Source organism: Pinus tabuliformis, chromosome X, assembly GCF_031772625.1.
Source record: "Pinus tabuliformis cultivar Carrire ecotype Pingquan chromosome X, CPIR1, whole genome shotgun sequence".
Taxonomy (NCBI): Eukaryota; Viridiplantae; Streptophyta; class Pinopsida; order Pinales; family Pinaceae; genus Pinus; species Pinus tabuliformis.
In genome coordinates this window covers 984,044,229-984,065,347 of record NC_142308.1, presented here as the reverse complement: position 1 = coordinate 984,065,347, position 21,119 = coordinate 984,044,229, and positions in this window count along the sequence as shown.

Here is a 21,119-nt window from a genome sequence, read left to right as displayed (position 1 = left end):
AATTAAATTTTGGCAAGGGTCACGCCTAATTCCTTTGGCATTATAGGTATCTTATTAAATGAATTTAGTTATTTATTATTTAATATATTTTGTCTTAAGATTTATTTATTAAAATTAAACCCTGGTAAGGGTCACACCTAATTTATTTGGCACTATTGGTATCTTATTAAATGAATTTAGTTTTATGAGAGATTTTTCGGCGTAAATCACATGAAATTTCATTTGTCGACACGTTTCGAACCAACCAGTGTGGTCCATCATCACGACAAGTTGAAGAATCAGATCTAGCTTTGCATATTAAATAGTCAGAGCAGAGCATCCAACGGTTATATTTCTTGACCAAGCAATGACTATATTGACTAACGGCTAAATTGACCAGTAAATGGTTAATAGGACAGGATTAAAGGCATGACCTTTATTTTAAAAATTAAGTTAATTCCAATGATTATTAAATTGATAGTCAGTTATATTTTTATTAAAATAAAGGTTAAAGGGACTATTTTATAAATGAATAATTATAAATACATCTTGAAATAAATACATTGTAAAATAAATTAATTTAAATTAATAGTTAGCTAAAAAGTTATTATATATATAAAAATAATAGAGTAATTAATCATTAAGAGATGTTAAAATATAAGTATACATAGTTACTTATATTTTTATTAAAAGTTAAAGGGACTTATTTTATGAACTTATAATTCTAAATATATATTAAAATAAATAAATTATAAAATAAATTCATTTTAAAATTAGTAGTTATTTATAAATATTATAGAAATTTTAGGGGGTTAGAAAGAATAGTTTAAAATTTTTATAAAATTAATTAATAGTTTAATTAAGGGTTAAATTAGCATATTATGATAGATTGATTTCAAGATATAGAATTATTATTAGAGTTTTGAAAGGATTAATTGTATTGTTACTATCAATATAATAGTGTTATCATAATAATATTTTATTAATTTTATTAATAAAGTTGTGTACTTATAACCTAAAGATCCTATTTAAATATCTTATAGTAAATAAAATATCCCTGAGGAGCGACTAAGAGGCGACGGCCGGGACCCAACAACTATTGATTATCCATAACTAATACAATATCTCAAATTAAATAAACAACTCATCAAAGAATAAAGGCCAATGAGAGAAGGATACGAGATAACAAGGGGAAACTAGACCAAGAACAAGCTAAAAAAGGATGGAGGGGAGGAAGGGAAGAAAATGACTAGGAAGAGAGGGCTGGGATCCAACAACTACTGATCTTCCATTTGTCCTCTCTATTGAGATTGTTTGGTCTTTTTTTAATTTCAAGGGCTTCCCTAAATTTGCAGTGATGGAACTGCGAAACTTTAGCAATAACACCCGCCTCCTCGATACAAACATGATGTTTGGTACTCTCCACATGCGCAGCTAAAGCGGAAGACTTGGTTCTCCTATGCTTGAGGTCAGCTGCGTGCTCACTAATCCTTTGATTAATGGAGCGAACAGTCTCACCAATATAGGGTGTCCCACAGGAACAAGGAATAATATATACCACTTTCATGTCCTTAGGGTCGATAGGTTCCTTCACAGATATGAGGGACTTACGAATGCTGTTGAGGGGTCTAAAGGTCGAGGGGACATTATGCTTCTTAAGAATCCTTGCAATCTTATCAGTAGTCCCATGCACAAACGGAAGATGGACACCTGGGACCTGCTCTTTCGGTTCTCTTTTAGTTAATGAATTTTTGGTAGCTTTGAGGAAAGCTTTCTGACCCAGGTATTTTTATATATTTAATAACTTTTTAACTAACTATTAATTTAAATTAATTTATTTTACAATTTATTTATTTTAAAATATATTTATAATTCTTCGTTTATAAAATAGTCCCTTTAACCTTTATTTTAATAAGAATATATCTAACTATCAATTTAATTATCATTGGAACTAACTTAATTTTTAAAATAAAGGTCACGCCGTTAATCCTATCCAACTAACCATTTCCCAGTCAAATTTAGCCGTTAGTCAATATAGTCGTTTGCTTGGTCAAGAAATATAGCAGTTGGATGTTCTGCTCTGACTATTTAATATGCAAAGCTAGATCTAATTCGTCAACATGTCCTGATGATGAACCACACTGGTTGGTTCAAAATGCGTCGACAAATGAAATGTCATGTGATTTACGCTGAAAAATCTCTTATAAAATTGATATGGATCACAAAAGCCTCAATTCAACAAATGAATTTAGTTATTTATTATTTAATATATTTTGTATAAAAAGAAAAAATTATATTTTTTATACATTCCTAAGGACATTTTATTAAATGAATCTAATTATTTATTATTTCGTATATTTTGTCTTAGGATTTATTTATTAATGAAAAAATACATTCTTTACGAGTTTTCTTTAGTGAGATTTTTTGGAATCTTTTCCAGTGTAATTTCACTAAAATCTAGCAGGAATTTATTGAGATCACAAGCTTGATGGGTACCCCTGCACAATCGTCCTAGGGATTTTTCAGGGTGTTGAATCCATATATACAGTAAAAAAAACCAGTTTAAATAACACAAATAAATATTTCACCTCAATGTTTTCCGCTTGATTCCAACACCGGAAAGTCCAAAAATCACACTAAAGACAACTCCCATTTTTTATACATATTAAAAATAATTACACTTGGTTTATAAAAGCAATAATACTAAAAAAATAATTTTCATGTTATTGGAAAATATATATCAATAAACATACACATTTAATATATGATTGTAATTTAAGAATATAATAATAATAATAATAATTTAGTATAATTTAACTCTTAATTTAATAATATAATTGTTAAAGTTAGAAACAATCCAAATACCATGTTGATGTATGTGAGCTTTATGATACATATATAATGTTGGAGATAATCTGGAAGTGGGAGAAATGAGCATTCACTAGATAAAATTATAATTTCATATAAAATATAAAATGCACAGTCACTTCCTTGTATACATACATTCTTTGGCAAATAAGATAATCCTCAAAGTATTGAGTTATTCCTCAATTTGACACCTTTTAGTAGATAAAATAATCCTTAAAGTATTAAGTTATTCCTCAATTTGACATGATATTAAAGTTAAACATTTTCCAACCACACAATGATCCAGGTGGCTCTAGAGACACACAGCACAAAGAGGGCTTATGAAAACTCAAAAATCAAAGTGATTAGAATGCTTTTGAACTAGGACCAGAGCATAGATCTCGTAGTCCTAATCGTGGTGGTGTGAATGGTTTGTCAATCCGAGCTCGTATGACAGAGAACGAGCTAGTCAAAGTTTGGTTGACTTTCGTTGACTTGGCATGCTTAGGGAGGCAACAATTTGGACAAAATCCAGCCACCAGATTCAGGCCAACCTGTGCCATATTCTGGGTGGATTTTTGGTTTGGTTACTTTGTCTCCTTCGGTCATTTTTCGAATTTTCAGAAATGACTAATTAGTTTTAAGAATGAAACAAAATATATTAAAATGAGTGGTGGGCCATGACCACTGCCACCCCCACCGGGACCCAAACCAAAATTTAATATAAAATTTGGATCAACGGGCCATGACACCCCACTGACCCTCCAACAAACCACCATAGAAAAAAAATCCCACAACCACCATGCCATATTAATAATGGGGTGTGGGCCACCCCTGGCGGACCTTGCCACCCACGGTGGAAACACCATCCTAATAGAACCCAAAGAAAATGTGGTGGGGATATTTGGTAAGGGTGTCGATGGGGGTCAAACCTGCCTGACCCACATGGCCAGCCCCATAAGTGTATTACAATGGCCCCATTAAAACCATGTACAACCCACGGTACACCAACGTACCAACCATAATGCAACAACACCACGTGCTATTTCAAAAGGGATACGAAGGGTATGGGGCGGGCCACCCAATGTGGACCTGAACCCCAAAACATTCATGTGGTTAAAAAAAATCAAAACGACATGTAATTTTGGTGAGGTCGGGATTTGATACCCCGACCTCTGCGTTCTAGTTTGGCCGTTTACCACAATGCCAGACCTCCTTATTTGATAACTTCGCCCAAATATTTACATAATCCTATCATTTGTCAATGCAAATAGGATTGAGGAACCATGAGCGGGCACGGAAATCAAGGAAAATTTTTAATTAATTTATTTGCAGGGGGAATCATGATTGAGCAAAATTTTTAGGAGGGTGAAACTTTTAAATTGTCCAAATTGGACAAATTTTATGTCTATCTTACACCTCTCAGTGACACGAACCTGATGGAGTAGTCAATTTCCTGATTTGAGAAACATAGTTTTAGAGGACCCAGAGGAGGGAATCTTTAAGGAATCTGGAGAGAATCTAAAAGATTCCTTAAGCCCCAGATTTTCACTTTCTCAAAATTCAGAAATTTGAGAGTTGATTTTGCACTATTCGATGCCAAAAATCTGATGGTGTGTTCAGATTTTCCATTTGCTCATTTCATTTTGTGACCACTTTTCTAAGTGGAGTGCAAGTGTCAGCATTCATGTGCAAGTAACCATTTCCATGTGATTCGACGCCATGAGATTGATGGTACGGATAGCTTCAACAGCTTGGCACCCTTTTCTTCAGATGGCCCCAGGATGTGAGGTATATGTAGTGTGTTCATGTACTTATTTTATCTATGCATTGTGCTGCATAGATCCTTGTTTGATGTTTGATGAGGGATCTTGTTTCTTACTTGTTTTCATGATTCATGCTTGATGCGATGCAAAATTATTTGTGGGACGTACTTGTTGTCATGATTCATAATGCTTCATTTCAGATCACTTTGTCCTATGCTGTTGGGATACTCGTGTGTCACCATGTATGTTTGCATTGAAATCCCTTTTATGCCATGTTGGCGGGATGCTCATCATGCATGAGTTTTATGTCATACTAATAGGAGCCCTTTTGACTGAGAGTTCCTGTAGCAAGACATCTCTTGGTGCCACTCCTGCATGAGGGAATTTTCCTTGTATGATAGCGACATCAACTCTTATGTACATCATCACTATTAATAGCACTTAATGCAGCAGCCTACACCATCTTGACATCGGGGCCCGGAGACGTAGTCCCTCTTGGACGAACTCCATTATCAATGGCTTATGTTTTCATGTGTTGATGATTGTCATGTTCCTCTTCTTTACAACATGTAGGTGTATTCATTTATGTTCTTTTAAAAATGAAATTTAACACATCACGAAAGCAAAAGGTCTTGAAAGGGTCCTTTGTCACACCTGGACCCGGATGCAAGTGGTATCGGAGCAGTCTTTGAGTGGATGTGAATTGCAAGCATGAACAATGGAACATTCAACGACAGAGGATGAAAAACCAATGTATGGGAACATGCTCAAAATTTCCAAAGGGTGGAAATAATGTATGAAACTCTACAGAAAGAGACAAAGGAAAAGCAGTGATTGCAACTTCAGTTGTGAGCCACGGAAGAGGCCCTGGAAGAACTAAAGCACAATAGCCAGAATCTTCAAATAGAGAACATTGAATTGAAGATGTGTCCACATGAAGAGAAAGAGGAGAAACATAGTTTTCTACAACAACTACAAGCAAAGGAAGGGGCCTTGGAAAAGCTGCAGCGTGACCCATGTGAGGTAAAAATTAGTTCTCTAAATTCATGTATGTGTCCTAATGATGATTTATTTGTTTTTGAAAATCATACCATAGGAATTGGCTCCAAATTGTTGATGAGAATGGGGTATGAAAGGAAAAGGCTTGGGCATTAATGGCCAAGGCATTGTCAACCCCATCAAAGTATAAGAAGTACCCCATCGGGCAGGACTTGGGTATGTCAGAAAGGAAGTTGGGGAATGCGTCAAGACAGCTAGCGAACCTCCAAAAACAGATGATGAGTAGCCCTCATTAGTTCTTTCCAAATCGACAAAGGAAGTAAAATATGTTGATTTACTTTCAGTTTCATCTTCACATAGTATGATTTCTTTTGGAGATGTGGATATCCTAAATACAGGGACAAACATGAGGCTCCTTACCAGGATGAGACACGAGGACGAAAAACAACTTGGTGTTACTAACCAAGGCATAACTCCACCATTGGAGTTTGTGTAGAGACCTCAATTTGCAGGCTTGAGATACATCGAGGGAGAATGCTCGAAGGTGTCAGATTCTTCCGAGACATCGTTGAAATCATCGAGGAAAAAGAATGATGGGAACACATCCCAATCATCCCATGGCAATGCCCATCGCAGGGAAAGAGATGAGACAAGATCTCATCGCCATACTTACACCAGAGATGGCAAGGAAAGGTATAACCACTCTTGACATTCGAATATTCATTTCGATCATAATCATGTTTTTAGTGATAAGCGTACAACATGGCATTGAAAAACATGTACCTTTTGTGCTTTACATAACCAAACATTTTCGAAGTGTTGGAAAAGAATGGCAGCACACAAAAGGATGAGGCATGAAAAGCCCTCTCAACAACAGATAAAGCAGATCTGGAGGAAGAATATTTATTGCATTCATTGCAACAGAAATTTCCATCAAAGATCCACTTGTTAGAGGCTCCATCCAGAGCAACGCCTTAAAGACAAAGTGTCGATGCATGGACCAGGTGAAGTAGTTGTTCAACCATCGAATATGTGACAAGGAGGTGACCCATTCACCTTGGTAAGTGAAAAATGGTTTCTGTATATGTTAGCTTGTCATGGTTGCGCTTTTGTAAATCATTTGTCTCATTTTAAAAATGAAAAAGTGATGATGTGTTTTCCATCACTTGTTCAACAACAATGATGTCTGGTCTTATTGTGTGTTGCAGTTACTTTAAAGTGATGTTGTGTTTCCATCACTTGTCAAAGAAACAATAGTGTTTGGCCTTATCTTTGTAAATCATGTGTTGCAGTGATGGAGTATTTTCCATCACTTGTTGAAGTAACAATGGTATGTTGGCCTTGTTTTCGTAGCTAGGGTATTGCGTCCATCTATATGTAAACTTGACCACTGAGTATGTGTTATAATCTCGTGGCAAGTGTGGGATGCTTGGGCCATTAGTTGGTCATGAAAGTCAAGAATGTAATTTGCAAAACAATGTACTACAAGTTGCAAAGATTGTAGGTGTCAGCTCATCACTTAAGGCTCCAAAGAACAAAGGTGAAGGAGATGGAAGTGAGACCTTTCAGGATGCTTGTGATGCAGACAAGGTATAGAGAAGTTACAGATTATTTTTCATGCTCTTGGAGGACCAAAAGATCCTCAGTGGGGAGGATTGATCCAAGTGGCTTTAGAGACACACATAAGACAAAGACATCTTATGAAAGCTCAAAAATCAAAGTGATTAGAATGATTTTGAACTAGGACCAGAGCATAGATCCCATTTTCCTGTTCGTAGTGGTGTGAACAGTTCGTTAATCCGAGCTTGTATGAGGGAGAATGAGCCAGTCAAAGTCTGGTTGACTTTTATTGGCTAGGCAGGATTAAGGAGGCAACAATTAAGACAAAATCCGGCCATCGGATTCTGGCCAACCTGGGCCAGATTCCAAGCGAATTTGTGGCCTCCTTAATTTGTCTCCTTTAGTCATTTTTTGAATTTTCAAAAATGACTAATTAGTCTTAATAATAAAACAAAATATATGAAAATGGGTGGCAGGCCATGACCCCCGCCACACCCCTCGGGAGCCAAATCAAAATTTAATATAAAACTTGGATCGACGGGCAATGAACCTTGCCAACCCTCCAACCAACCACCATAAAAAGACAAAAATTAATTAAAAATAGGACAGCGACCATGACCCCACTGGCCCACACAACCACCGTACCATATTAATAATGGGATGCGGACCACCCTCAACGGATTCGCCACCCACGGTCGAACCACCACCCTAACAGAGCCCAAAGAAATTGTGGTGGAGAGATTTGTTAAGGGTGTCGGCGGGGGTCGAACCTGCCCAGCCCACATGGCCAACCCCCAATCGGGTGGCCCCATAAGTGTATTACAACGACCCCATTAAAACCATGTACAACCCATGGTCCACCAATCTACCAACCTTAATGCAACAACACCATGCACTATTTAAAAAGGAATAGGGAGGGTATGGGGTGGGCCACCCAATGCGGACCTGACCCCCAAAACATTCATGTGGTTAGAAAAATCAAAACGACATGTAATTTTGGTGAGGTCGGGATTTTATCCCCCGACATCTGCGTTCTAATTTGGCCATTTACCATAATGCCAAAACACCTTATTTGATAACTCTGCCGAAACATTTACATAAACTCGTCATTTTTCAGTGCGACCAGGATGGAGGAACCAGGAGTGAGCATGGAAATCGAGGCAATTTTTTAATTAATTTATTTGCTGGTGGAACCATGATTGAGCGAAATATCCAAGAGGGTGAAATTTTCGCAGTGTCCAAATTGGAAAAATTTTATGTCGATCTTACACCTCTTAGCGACATGAACTTGATGGTGCAGTCAGTTTCCTAATTTGAGCAGCATATTTTTAGAGGACCCAAAGGAGGGAATCTTTAAGGAATCTAGGGGTAATCTAAAAGATTCCCTCAACCCCAGATTTCCACTTTCTTAGAATTTAGAAATTGGACAGTCGATTTTGCACTATTCGATGTCACAAATCTGATGGTGTGTTTAGATTTTGCATTTTCTCGTTTCATCTTTTGGCCACTTTTCTAAATGGAGTGCAGGTGTAGCATTCGTGTGCTAGCAACCATTTCCATGAGATTCAACACTGTGAGATCGATGGTACAAATAGCTTCAGCAGTTGGGCACCCTTTTCTTCAGATGGCCCTAGGATGTGAGGTATATGCAGTGTGTTCATGTACTTCTTTTTGCTATGCATTGTGCTACACAAATCCCTGTTTGATGTTTGATGATGGATCTTGTTTCTTACTTGTTTTCATGATTCCTTCTTGATGTGACACAGAATCATTTATGGGATGGACTTGTTGTCATGATTTGTCATGTTTTGTTTGAGATCCCTTTGTCGTATGTTCATGTGTCGCCATGTATGTTTGCATTGAAATCCCTTTTATGCCATGTTGGCGGGATGTTCATCATGGATGAGTTTTATGTCATACTGATAAGAGTCCTTTTGACTGAGAGTTCCTATAGCAGGACATCTCTTGGCGCCACTCCTGTGTGAGGGCATTTTCCTTGGATGATAGCGACATCACCTCTTATGTACATCATCACTATTAACAACAATTAATGCAACGGCCTACAACATCTTGACATTGGGGCCCGGAGATGTAGTCCCTCCTGGATGAACTCTGTTATCAACGAGTTATGTTTTCCTGTGCTGATGAATGTCATGTTCCTCTTCTTTACAACATCTAGATGTATTCATTTATGTTCTTTTAAAAATGAAATTCAACACATCACAAAAGTAAAAGGTCTTGGAAGGGTCCTTTGTCACACCCGGACCCATATCACACAAATTTTGGTGTTTCACTCATGCTATGCTATGCCATACCAATCTCTTGGTTGTCGATGACCATTCATTGAGTTTATAATAATAATAATAATAATAATAATAATAATAATAATAATAATAATAATAATAATAATATGATTAAGTCTTAATTTAATGATATAATAATAATAATAATAATAATAATAATAATATAATTGTTAATGTTATACATAATCCAAACAAGATGTTGATCTATGAGAGCCCTATGATACATACATAATCTTGGAGATAATTTGGAAGTGGGAGGAATGAACATTCACTAGATAAATCTATAATTTCTTATGAAATATAAAATGAGTAGCTACTTCCTTATATATACACACCTTTTAGAAAATAAGATAATCATCAAAGTATTGAGTTATTCCTCAATTTGACAATTTTAAGCAAATAACATAATCCTCAAAGTATTGAGTTATTCCACAATTTGACATGATATCAAAGTTAAAATTTTTCCAACATCACAACTTTTGGTGTTTCACTCATGCTATGCTATGCCACACCACTATCTTGTTTTTCAATGACCATTCATTTAGTTTATAATATAAATTCCTTTTGTTTATTAGTCACATTATAGCAAGAATTGTCTTAACATGACAATTAATCATGGTCAACCATGGTCCAATGTCGCATTTTGACAAGGATTTTCTTAATATGAAAATCAACGATGCTCAACCATGGTCAACCATGTTTATTTTAGGGGGTATAATATTTATCTTAGAGTTTATATATCTTGTGTCTATAATATTAATCCCTTGGGTTTACTATTATTCCCTTGGGATTTTAGTATTATTCTCTTGGGTTTATAATATAAATCCATGGGGCTTCTTATTCGAAGGGTTCATATTGATAGGGTATAATATTATTCATAGGGTTTATAATATTAATCCTAGAGTTTAAAATAAATCTGTTGGGTTTATATTCATGGTCAACCATGGTCCAACATCACATTATGACAATGATTGTCTCAATATGAAAGTAAACTATGCTCAACAATTGTCAAACATCGTCAATCATGGCCAACCATGGTTCAATTTCACATTATGACAAAGATTGTTTTAATATGAAAATCAACCACATTCAACCATGGCACAATGTTGCATTGTGACAATGATTGTCTCAGTATGAAAATCAACCATTGTCAACCATGCTTATTTTTTTGTTTATAATATTTATTATAGGTTTTATATACCTTGATTTATAATATTTATCTTAGGTTTTAACATAGTTTTTTCTCAATATGATAATCGATCATGGTCAATCATGGTCAAAATTAATGAAACATAGTCGACCATGATCAATTATGGTCAACCATGGTTAACCATGGTCAAGAATGGTCCAATATTGCATTGTGACAAAGATTGTCTCAATATTAAAATCAACCATGGTCCAATGCCACATTGTGACAAAGATTGTCTTAATATGAAAATCAGCCATGTTCAACCATGTCCAATCATGGTCAACCATGGTCAATAATCATGGTCACATTGTGGCAAAGATTGTCTATTGGTCCAATTTTAGATTGTGACAACCATGGTTAACCATGGTCCAACATTTAATTGTGACAAATATTGTCTCAACATGAAAATCAACACTTGATCTAATGATAATATCTTAGACAATTATTAAGGTATTACATACTCATGTGCATTTACATGCCTATGTTACTTTGTGTAATGGATCGATAAGATTGCGAAATACACAGACAATGAAGCAGTTAAAGAAAATAATAGGCAAAACACATAAACACAACAAGTTTAATAAGGGGTTCACCCAACACTCTTGGGCTATGTCTTCTGGTCTAGCCTTCATTGGTGACCTTTCTATTATGTCTTCAAAAAAAGAGTTTTACAAAAGTATGAGCTCAATTTGAGTCTCAATGCACAACAAATACAACAGCAAGAGTTTTGCTTGAACCCCTCAAGCCTCTTTTGAGTACACAAACTCTCCCTATCACTCTCTATCTCTGTCTTTGCTCTGTCTCAGCACTCCCTACCTATGATTGCTCTCTGTCTGTGGCTTCCAAGTCAATCGGTGTTGTCTGTTCGTTTCTCCTTCTCGGGCTCTCTGGCTTCCCAACCTCTGCCTTCTCATATCCCCCTCTGAGCATTAGAAATCATTTCTAAATGATTTTAGGGATGGTGGCCACCTATTCTATAATGAAATGGGTCATCGAGCCTTTGAAATCCCCGAAAATAGCATTCTCTGTGTTCACAGAGAAATACACTAAAAACTGTGAAAAATCGCCTAACTTCTGTTTATCGGATTTGAAATGTTATCAATTCCTCCTTATAACTCCTATTAGATCCACCTTTTAATCGCATCACATCTCCACCATTGATCTGGGAGATCTAGATCCAATGAATGTTGTTCATTTCAGGCGGCTCTTCCGTACGGGGGTTAATCACCCGATGTGGTTTTCTCTCTCCTTAGCCTGGACACATGGCAGCCAGTGTATGGGATCGGGTGGAGCCCGACCCAATCCACTTACCGCCTTTGGCCCACCTGAAATCCTGTTTATATCGTGATTTCCATTTGTATTTAAAAATACATTAAAACATTGGAAAACCCCATAAAATGGCTTTATCATACTTGAAATCATATATAACAGCATTACTAAACCCTTTTAGGTCCAGTTTCATCGCATTGATGTTTTTTCCTTTGTATTTCGTTTATTTAACGAAAATGCAAAATACAAAGGAAAACCTTGTTTTCCAGATCTCAAAATATATGTAATATCATCTATATTTTCAATAGGTCTAGCTATCGTGAATCATATTTATATCGGCCCCACTCCATTGTAATTTGCTGACGCAATATTGCGATGTGATTTATCACAATCACATATCACACATACCCCAAGCCATTTGTAATCTCTCCTTTGCATTCACTGATTGCGATATCGCGATGCAAATTGGGCTGTCGATCTGCATGCTTGATCAACGGTCCTTGTTGACCCAGCTGATTGCTATCGCATATTCCATGTGGTCTCCACCAATAGCCTCTGCTTGCCACCGCTGATTGTGATTGGCCAATCAGATCTAGATCGTTGATTGGCCAGATCCGACAGCTCTTATGAAAAGTTGTTTTAAGCCTCCGATAAACCTTATCTCACTGATTTCTTCATGTTTTTTCCTCCGATAGTGCAATTTTACTTTTTGAAAAGTTATTCTCATGCGATAGTTTCAAGTGTTTGAAGACTTAGACAGTGTTTTGGATCCATTTTGGATCACGCCTTCCCACTGAAAAGGCTTTAAAACCACCAAAAGTTGGTTTTTAAGCATCAATCAAGTGAGGATGCAACTTCCTCACTTGCACTACCTGGTTTTGAACCTTTGAGTCTGATTCTAAGGTACTTAATGTCCCCTCTGCTCATAGTTCTCACCTTCCTATCTAGAACTATATCTTCTTGCAACTCATTGAGATATTCAGGCAACAAATCATCAATAGAAGCCAACTGACATTGCTCTTCGGGATCTTCAATCAATGAAGGTTCAAATAGTCTCAAGTTCTCTACATGAACTACTGAATAGATGTGCATGTAAGTTGGTAAATCAAGGCAAAAAGTGTTCTCGCCAGTTTTCTCAAGTATCTTGAAAGGCCCATACCTTATTGGCTTCAAATTCTTACCTTCACCTTGCGTTCTGTCTTTACTGATGTATAACCAGACTTGATCACCAACTTGGAAGCTATGCTCAATTCGATGTTTATCATGCCATTCCTTGTACTTGGCTTGGTTCTTTTCCAACTATTCCTGCACTGCCTAGTGAATCTCTTGGATCTATTCAATGAACTTGGTTGCTTTGTCCACATCACTGTGTCCATCAACTGCTATGTCCTTACTAAAGACAAAATCTAAGGGAGACCTTCGTGTGAAACCAAAACAAGTCTCAAAACGAGATCTTTGTGTAGAAGAGTGCTTAGCACAGTTGTAATCATGTTGCACATAACACAAATGTTCATCCCAAAGCTTGGGATGCTTGCTGCAATATCCTCTGAGCAACTAGATCACTGTCCTATTGACCACCTCCGTTTGGCCATCTGCTTGTGGATGAAATGTTGTGCTCTTCTTCAATCTCGTGTCCATTAACTCCCATAGACTTGACCAAAACTTCCCAACAAATTGGGAATCTCGATCAGATACAATAGAAGTGGGTAACCCAAAATGAACCATACATGTTGAAAGAACAACTTTGTTGTTTGTTCAGTTGTAATTTTCTTGTTACAAGGTACTAAAATGCACATTTTACTGAACCTATCCACAATAACATATAAATAATCATGACCTTTTCTAGATTTTGGCAGTCCCCCAACAAAGTCCATTGAAACACTTTCCCAAGGATGAGAAGGAACTGGAAGTGGGGTGTACAAACCTAGTTTTCTATTGTTGGGCTTGCTTTTAGCACACATGGTACACCCTCTAATATATCTAGAAACTGTTTCATGCATTCTTGGCCAATAACAGAACCTTTTCAGCTGTGCAATTGTTTTACTTACACCAAAATGACCTGATATTAGAGAAGTATGTGCTTCTTGGATTATGTTAACTCTTTCAGTTTGAGGAATGCATAACTTTCCCAAATGATACAAGAGTTGGTCCTTAACGTGATAATCCAATTCTTCTACTTGTTTTCCATGACTTAAAGTTGCATATACATCTTTAAAATCTACATCTTGAGCATATTGTTCAATGTAGCTTTCATGCAATACTAAGTTATGCTTAAGTATAGTAGATGTATTTATGATTGGTTTGGATAACATATCTGGAACCTTATTGTGTATGCCCTTCTTATATCTGATGACAAGATGAAACTGTTGTAGAAAACCCATCCACCTATAGTGTCTTGATTGTTGCAACTTAGTTTGTGAGTGTAAATATTAAGTGGTTGATGATCAGTATGTGTAATTGTCTCTTTGCCCAATAGGTAATGTTTCCACTTTTTCACACTCTGCACTAATGCATATAATTCTTTATCATATGTGGGATAATTAGCTACTGAAAAATTACATGTCTCAGAATGATAACATAAGGGTTTACCATGTTGCATCAACACTACTCCCATGGCATAGTCACTGGCATCTGTTTCAATCTCAAATGGTCTTTGAAGATCTGGCAATGCTAGTATTGGTGTTGTACTAATTTTTTCTTTCAAGGTGTCGAAGGCTTTCTTCTGTTTGCCTCCCCACTGAAACACCTTGTTCAATCCTGTTAAAGCATGTAAGGGAGATGCAATGAAGGAAAAGTTAGCAATAAACTTTCTTTAATATTGTGCTGCTCCTAGGAAGCTCCTAAATTCTGTAGCAGATTTGGGTTTAGGCCAGTTCACAATGACTTCAACCTTAGAGGGATCTATCTTCAATTCACCACCCCCTATTATATGAACCAAATAATTTAAAGATGTTTTCCCAAATTCACATTTTGATAACTTCACATAGAGATTTTCTTTTTTCAAAACATTTATAGTCTGCTTTACATGCTTCAAATGTTCTTCCCCTATTTTACAAAAACAAGAATGTCATCTAAATATATAATTACAAAATCATCAATAAAAGGTCGGAGTACATCATTCATAACTCTCATGAGAGTGGCAGGAGCATTAATTAAGCCAAAAGGCATAACTAGCCATTCATATAGCCCTTGCTTTCTTTTGAAAGCAGTCTTCCATGCATCTTGTTCTGCAACTCTGACCTAATGGTAGCCACTATGCAAGTCCAACTTGGAAAAGTAAACAACTTCATTTAACTGATCTAATAGATCATCTATGGGAAGAAGAGGATATGATTCTTGACCATTATTTTATTCAGTGCTTTATAATCAATGCACATCCTCCATGAACCATCTTTCTTTCTCACCAACACGATTAGAGATCCTCATGGTGATGTGCTTGGTCTTATGAACCCTTTATCGAGCAGCTCCTATACCTGCTTCTTGATCTTTGCATTCTCTAAAGCGGATAACCTGTACATTCCAATGTTAGGCAATGGAGCATCTTGCTGTAAATCAATATCATGTACTATTTCCATTTTGGGTGGCAAACCTTTAGGTTCTTGAAATAGGATGTCATATTTTGAAACAACTTTTTCTAAATCAGCTTTCTGTTTAGCATCACAACCTTCAAATACGTTGGTTTTATCAGGTTTCTTTTCCTTTACTACCATTATTAAAAATTGCTTGCATGAATTTACAATTCTTTTCATCTGCCCTGAGTTTATGAGAGTGTATTTGTTTTTGAGCTAACGAGCTCTTACAATATATTCTATTCCATCTTTTGTGAGTTGATACTTATTTTTAGTTCTATAGAAAATTTCTTTTCTATCATATAGGTAAGGACTTGCTAAAACAATACCACATATATCCAAGGGAACTATATCTAACTCAACCTCATCTACAAAAGTTGACCCAAAAGCAAACCTAAGTTTACATTGTCTAGTCATTTGTAGCTTTGCTTTATCACATACCCAACCTAATGGATATGGCTTCCTGTGAGGTGTGCTTAGTAGTCCCAACTTCTTTACAATTGCTTCATAAATCAAGTTTACTTGTGATACACTATCAAATAAAGTATCAATCTTTTGATGCTTGGAAATAACTATAATATGAAAAATCTCATGTCTTTTCCTCCCATTTTCTTCATTATCAATAGATTATGCAGAATTACTAGTAGATTCTTCAGAATTTTTACCTTTCATACCTGTGGTTGTGATTGTTGTTTCATCACCTGAGTCTGACCCCAAATCTTTCTATATAGAAGCAGTAGTCTTCTTCTTTTTTCCATCGAAATTCTTGGGTTTCAGCTCTGAATGTAAAGACCAACAGTGTTCATCATCATATCCAACCTTCTTGTAGTGAGTGCATGAAGGTTTGTCTTTCTATACAATGTTTGTCTTCCTCTCTTTCCATTTCTGCTTCCTCTTTTCCTTGTTCTTGCTTGCAGTGGGTTTTAATGATCCCCCAATCTCTGAGTTCACATTCTTGCCTCTGGCCTCTAGATGTGTAGCCTAAGTAGATACCTCATCTATGATAGTGGGGTTAAACATGAGAATGGTGTGCCTCAAATAGCTATGTAGACCACCTATATACTTCAACAAAGTTTCAGGTGAGTCTAGAGAAATGCCTAGAATTAAATCTCTTTTTCTAAATTCCCAGGTATAGATTTGTACACTTTTCCCCTTTAATTGACGAAGAGTTTTCCAAATCATCATTTCTTTTTGCATATAAGCTATTGGATAGAATTTTTTTTAATGGTAGAAACAAATTCACTCGAGGTAGAAAGAATTTTACCATGCTTCTTCAAATCAGCTTGTGTCCTACCTTCCCACCACACTAGGGCATTTCCTCCAAGGTGAAGGCTGGCCAACTAAATCCTTCTCCCTTCTGAATCAGTATTCTGCACCCTGCAATATACATCAGTCTATCTAGTCTAGTTATCTAGCTTTTCTGCATTTAATTCTCCATCATATATTGGAAAATCAAAATTTACATATAATTTAATCAAAGGGCTAGAAGGAGGTGTTGATAGAGGAGGCTCTTTCCCTTTCCCTTTGCCTTCTGAATGGCCATCTAGAAGAGGTTCCTTTGTTCCTTTGTCTTGTTTGGAGGTTGAAGTATCTTCACCTCAACCTTTCTTAAATTCTTGATACATCTCTTCTACCATGGCTCTCATGGTCATGAAACTGTCCATGAACTGAGAGTCTGATTCCAAGGGAATTTCTTTTGCCATTTTCCTCCTAGGATAGACTCTTCCTATTTCTGGGTTAGTCTCAACCAGTTCTCCTTCTCCTAATTTGAACTTTGACCTAGTTAGCCTTCAACAATCTAGCACAAGCTTGTCTAACCTTAGCAAACCTAAAGATCTAATACCACTTGATCTGATGATAATATCTTAGACCATTACTAAGTTATTACAAACTCATGTGCATGGATATGCCTATGTTACTTTGTGCAATGGTTCGATAAGATTTCGAAATACACATACAATGAAGCAGTTAAAGAACATAATATACAACACACATAAACACAACAAGTTTAATAAGGAGTTCACTCAACACTCCTCGGCTACGTCTCCTAGTCTAGCCTTCAGTGGTGACCTCTCTATTATGTCTTCAAAAATAGATTTTTACAAAAGTATGAGCTCAATTTGAGTCTCGACACACAACAGATACAACAACAAGAGTTTTTCTTGAACCCCTCAAGCCTCTTCTGAGTACACAGACTCTCTCTATCACTCTCTGTCTCTGTCTTTGCTTTGTCTCAGCACTGCCTGCCTCTGTTTGCTCTCTTTCTATGGCTTTAAAGCTAATCATCATTGTCCATTCGTTTCTCCTTCTCGGGCTCTCTAGCTTCCCGACCTCTATTCGCTCAGATCCCCCTCTGAGCATTAGCAATCATTGCTAAAAGCTTTCAGGGATGGTGGCCACCTGTTCTGTAACAGAATGGGTCATCGGGCCTTTGAAATCACTGTAAACAGTGTTCTCTGTGTTCACAGAGAAATACACTAAAAGCTATGAAAAATTGCCTAACTTTCATTTATCAGATTTGAAATGTTATCAATTCTGCCTTATAGCTCCTATTGGGTCAACCTTTTAATTGCATCGCATCTCCACCATTGATCTGGGAGATTTGGATCCAACGGTTGTGTTTCATTTCGGGTGGCTCTTCCCTATGGGGTTTAACTGCCCGATAAGGGCGGTTTTATCTCTCCTTAACCTGGACACGTGGTAGCCAGTGTATGGGATCAGGTGGAGCTCGGCCCAAACCATTTACCTCCTTTGGCCCACCTGAAATCCTTCTTATATCGTGATTGCCCTTTGTATTTAAAAATACATTAAAACATTGAAAAACCCTGTAAAATGGCTTTGTCAGACTTGAAATCATATATAATAGCATTATTAAACCCTTTCAGTTCTGGTTTCATCGCATTGACACTTTTTCCTTTGTATTTCGTTTATTTAACGAAAATGCAAAATATGAAGGAAAACCCTGTTTTCCGGATCTCAAAATATATATAATATCATCTATATTTTCATCAAGTTCGGCTATCACAAATCATATTTATATCGGCCCCACTCCATTGTAATGTGTCGACACGATATTGCAATGCGATTGATCGCAATCGCATATCGCACATACCCCGGGCCGTTTGGAATCACTCCTCTGTGTTTGTCGATTGTCATATCGCGATGCAACTTGGGCCGTCGATCTACGCACTTGATCGACGATCCTTGTCAACCCCGCTGATTGCTATCTCATATTCCTTGTGGTCTCCGTTGATAGCCTCTGCTTTCCACTGCCAATTGCGATTGGCTAATCGGATCTGGACCGTTGATCAGCTAGATCCGACAGCTCTTATGCAAAGTTGCTTTAAGCCTTCGATAAGCCTTATTTAACTGATTTCTTCATGTTTTTGCCTCCAATAGTGCAATCCGACTTTTTGAAAAGTTCTTCTCATGTGATAGTTTCGAGTGTTTGAAGACTTAGAGGGTATTTTGGATCCATTTTGGATAAACACTAGTCAACCATGGTCAACCATGGTCCAACATCACATTCTAACAAAGATTGTCTCAATATGAAAATCATTCATGGTCAACCACTATCCAATGTCAGATTGTGACAACGATTGTGTCAATACGAAAATCAATCATGTTCAATGATTGTCAACCATGTTTATTCTATGGTTTATAATATTTATCTTAGGGTTTACATACTTTTAGTTTATAATATTAAACCATTAGGTTTAATATTATTCCCTAGGGTTTATAATCCCTTATGTTTTTAGTATTTATCCCTTACGTTTATTAGTCCCTTGTGTTTATAACATCGATCCCTTATGTTTATTAATCTAAGGGTTGAAATTCCTAGGGTATAATATTATTCTTTGGGTTTATAATTTTAACCCTATCGTTTAATATAAATCCCATGTGTTTTTAATTATGTGGTCAACCATGGTTCGACGTCACATTTTCATGAATATTTTCTCAATATGGGAATCAACCATGTTCAACCATCATCAACCATGGTCGTTCATGGTCAACCATTATCCAACTTCACATCGAGACAAATATTATCTTAATATGAAAATCAACCATGTTAAACCATGGTAAAAAATCATGTTGTCCCAAATATTCACTCAATATGAAAATCAATCATTGTCAATATGAAATTCAACCATGGTAAATCATGGTCAACCAGAAGGAAGAAGTCTATATGGAATAACTTGAAGGTTTTACATTATCATATAAACATAACTATGTCTGTGGGTTAAAGAAATAACTATATTGTCTTAAACAAGAACCATGGGCGTGGTACTCTATACTGGACAAGTACCTTCAAAAACAATGTTTCAAGAGACAAGGAGATGATAATAATCTGTACATAAAGGCTGATGAAGATTAATTACTAATTATGGTTGTGTATATTTATGGTATTATGTTTGAGAACAATAAATATCATCTAGTAAAATGGTTTGTTGAAGAGATGAAGTCCGAGTTTGAAATGTCAATGATTGGAGAACTTACCTTTTACCTAGGGCTCCAAATCTTAGAAAAGTTTGGAGGCATATTCATTTCTCAAGAAAATACCTAAGAGGTATATTGAAAAAGATAAAAATGGAAGATTGTAAACCTGTCTCAACCCCCATGGCAATAGGATGCAAGCTATGTGTAGATGATGAATCTCGTAATGTGGATCAAAAGCTTTACAAATCCATGATAGGAATGCTACTATATTTAACAACCTCTAGCCTAGATATAATGTTAGCCATTGGATTAGTGGAAATATACCAATGAACACCTAAACAAAGTCATCTATTAGCAACAAAGAGGATATTCAAGTATTTGAAAGCGACTACAGACTTTAGACTATGGTATCCAAAAGTTAATGACTTTACATTGACATCATACCAGATGCGGATTGGGCCAGTGGTGTGGATGACATAAAACGTACAAGCATTGCTGCATTCTACGTAGGAGAGTCTTTGGTGGCATGGCTAAGCAAGAAACAATCAATAGTTTCTCTATCTGCAACAAAATTCGAATACATAGAAGTTTCATCTTGTTGCACACAAGTGTTGTGGATGAAGCAGACACTTTAGGATATGAAGGTAAAATTCAGTCAGCATATCTCTATCAAATGTGAAAATACAAGCGCAATAATAATTTTCAGTGATCATGTGCTTCATTAAAATCCTAAAAATATCTGTATAAAGTACCACTTGCTGAGAGAACAAGTGGTTGAGTAAATAGTGAAGATGGAGTACAAACCTCCAAAAGAATAGATAACAGACATATTTACAAAACTTCTTGGTAGAGAACCATTTGAATATATGAGAAACAAGTTGGGGATAATTATTACAGGTGCTTCTCACTTATGTAACTTCAAAAGGAGAATATAAAACTTTAAATTGAATGCACCATCTAAGGGGGAGACTATAGGAGCAAGAAGAAGTAAAGTAGAGGAACATGAAGCACATGATTTTTTCAAGAATTTGAAGCAATTAAGAAACAATAATAACAAAGGCATCTCGAATTGTGAAATCATTCATCTTATTCATGATAAAGCAACATTAATTAGGTGCACCATTCAAAAGTTTAGTCTAATGAATTTTTTTTATATAAAATTGTACACACATATATATCATGTATATAAGCATGTAAATAA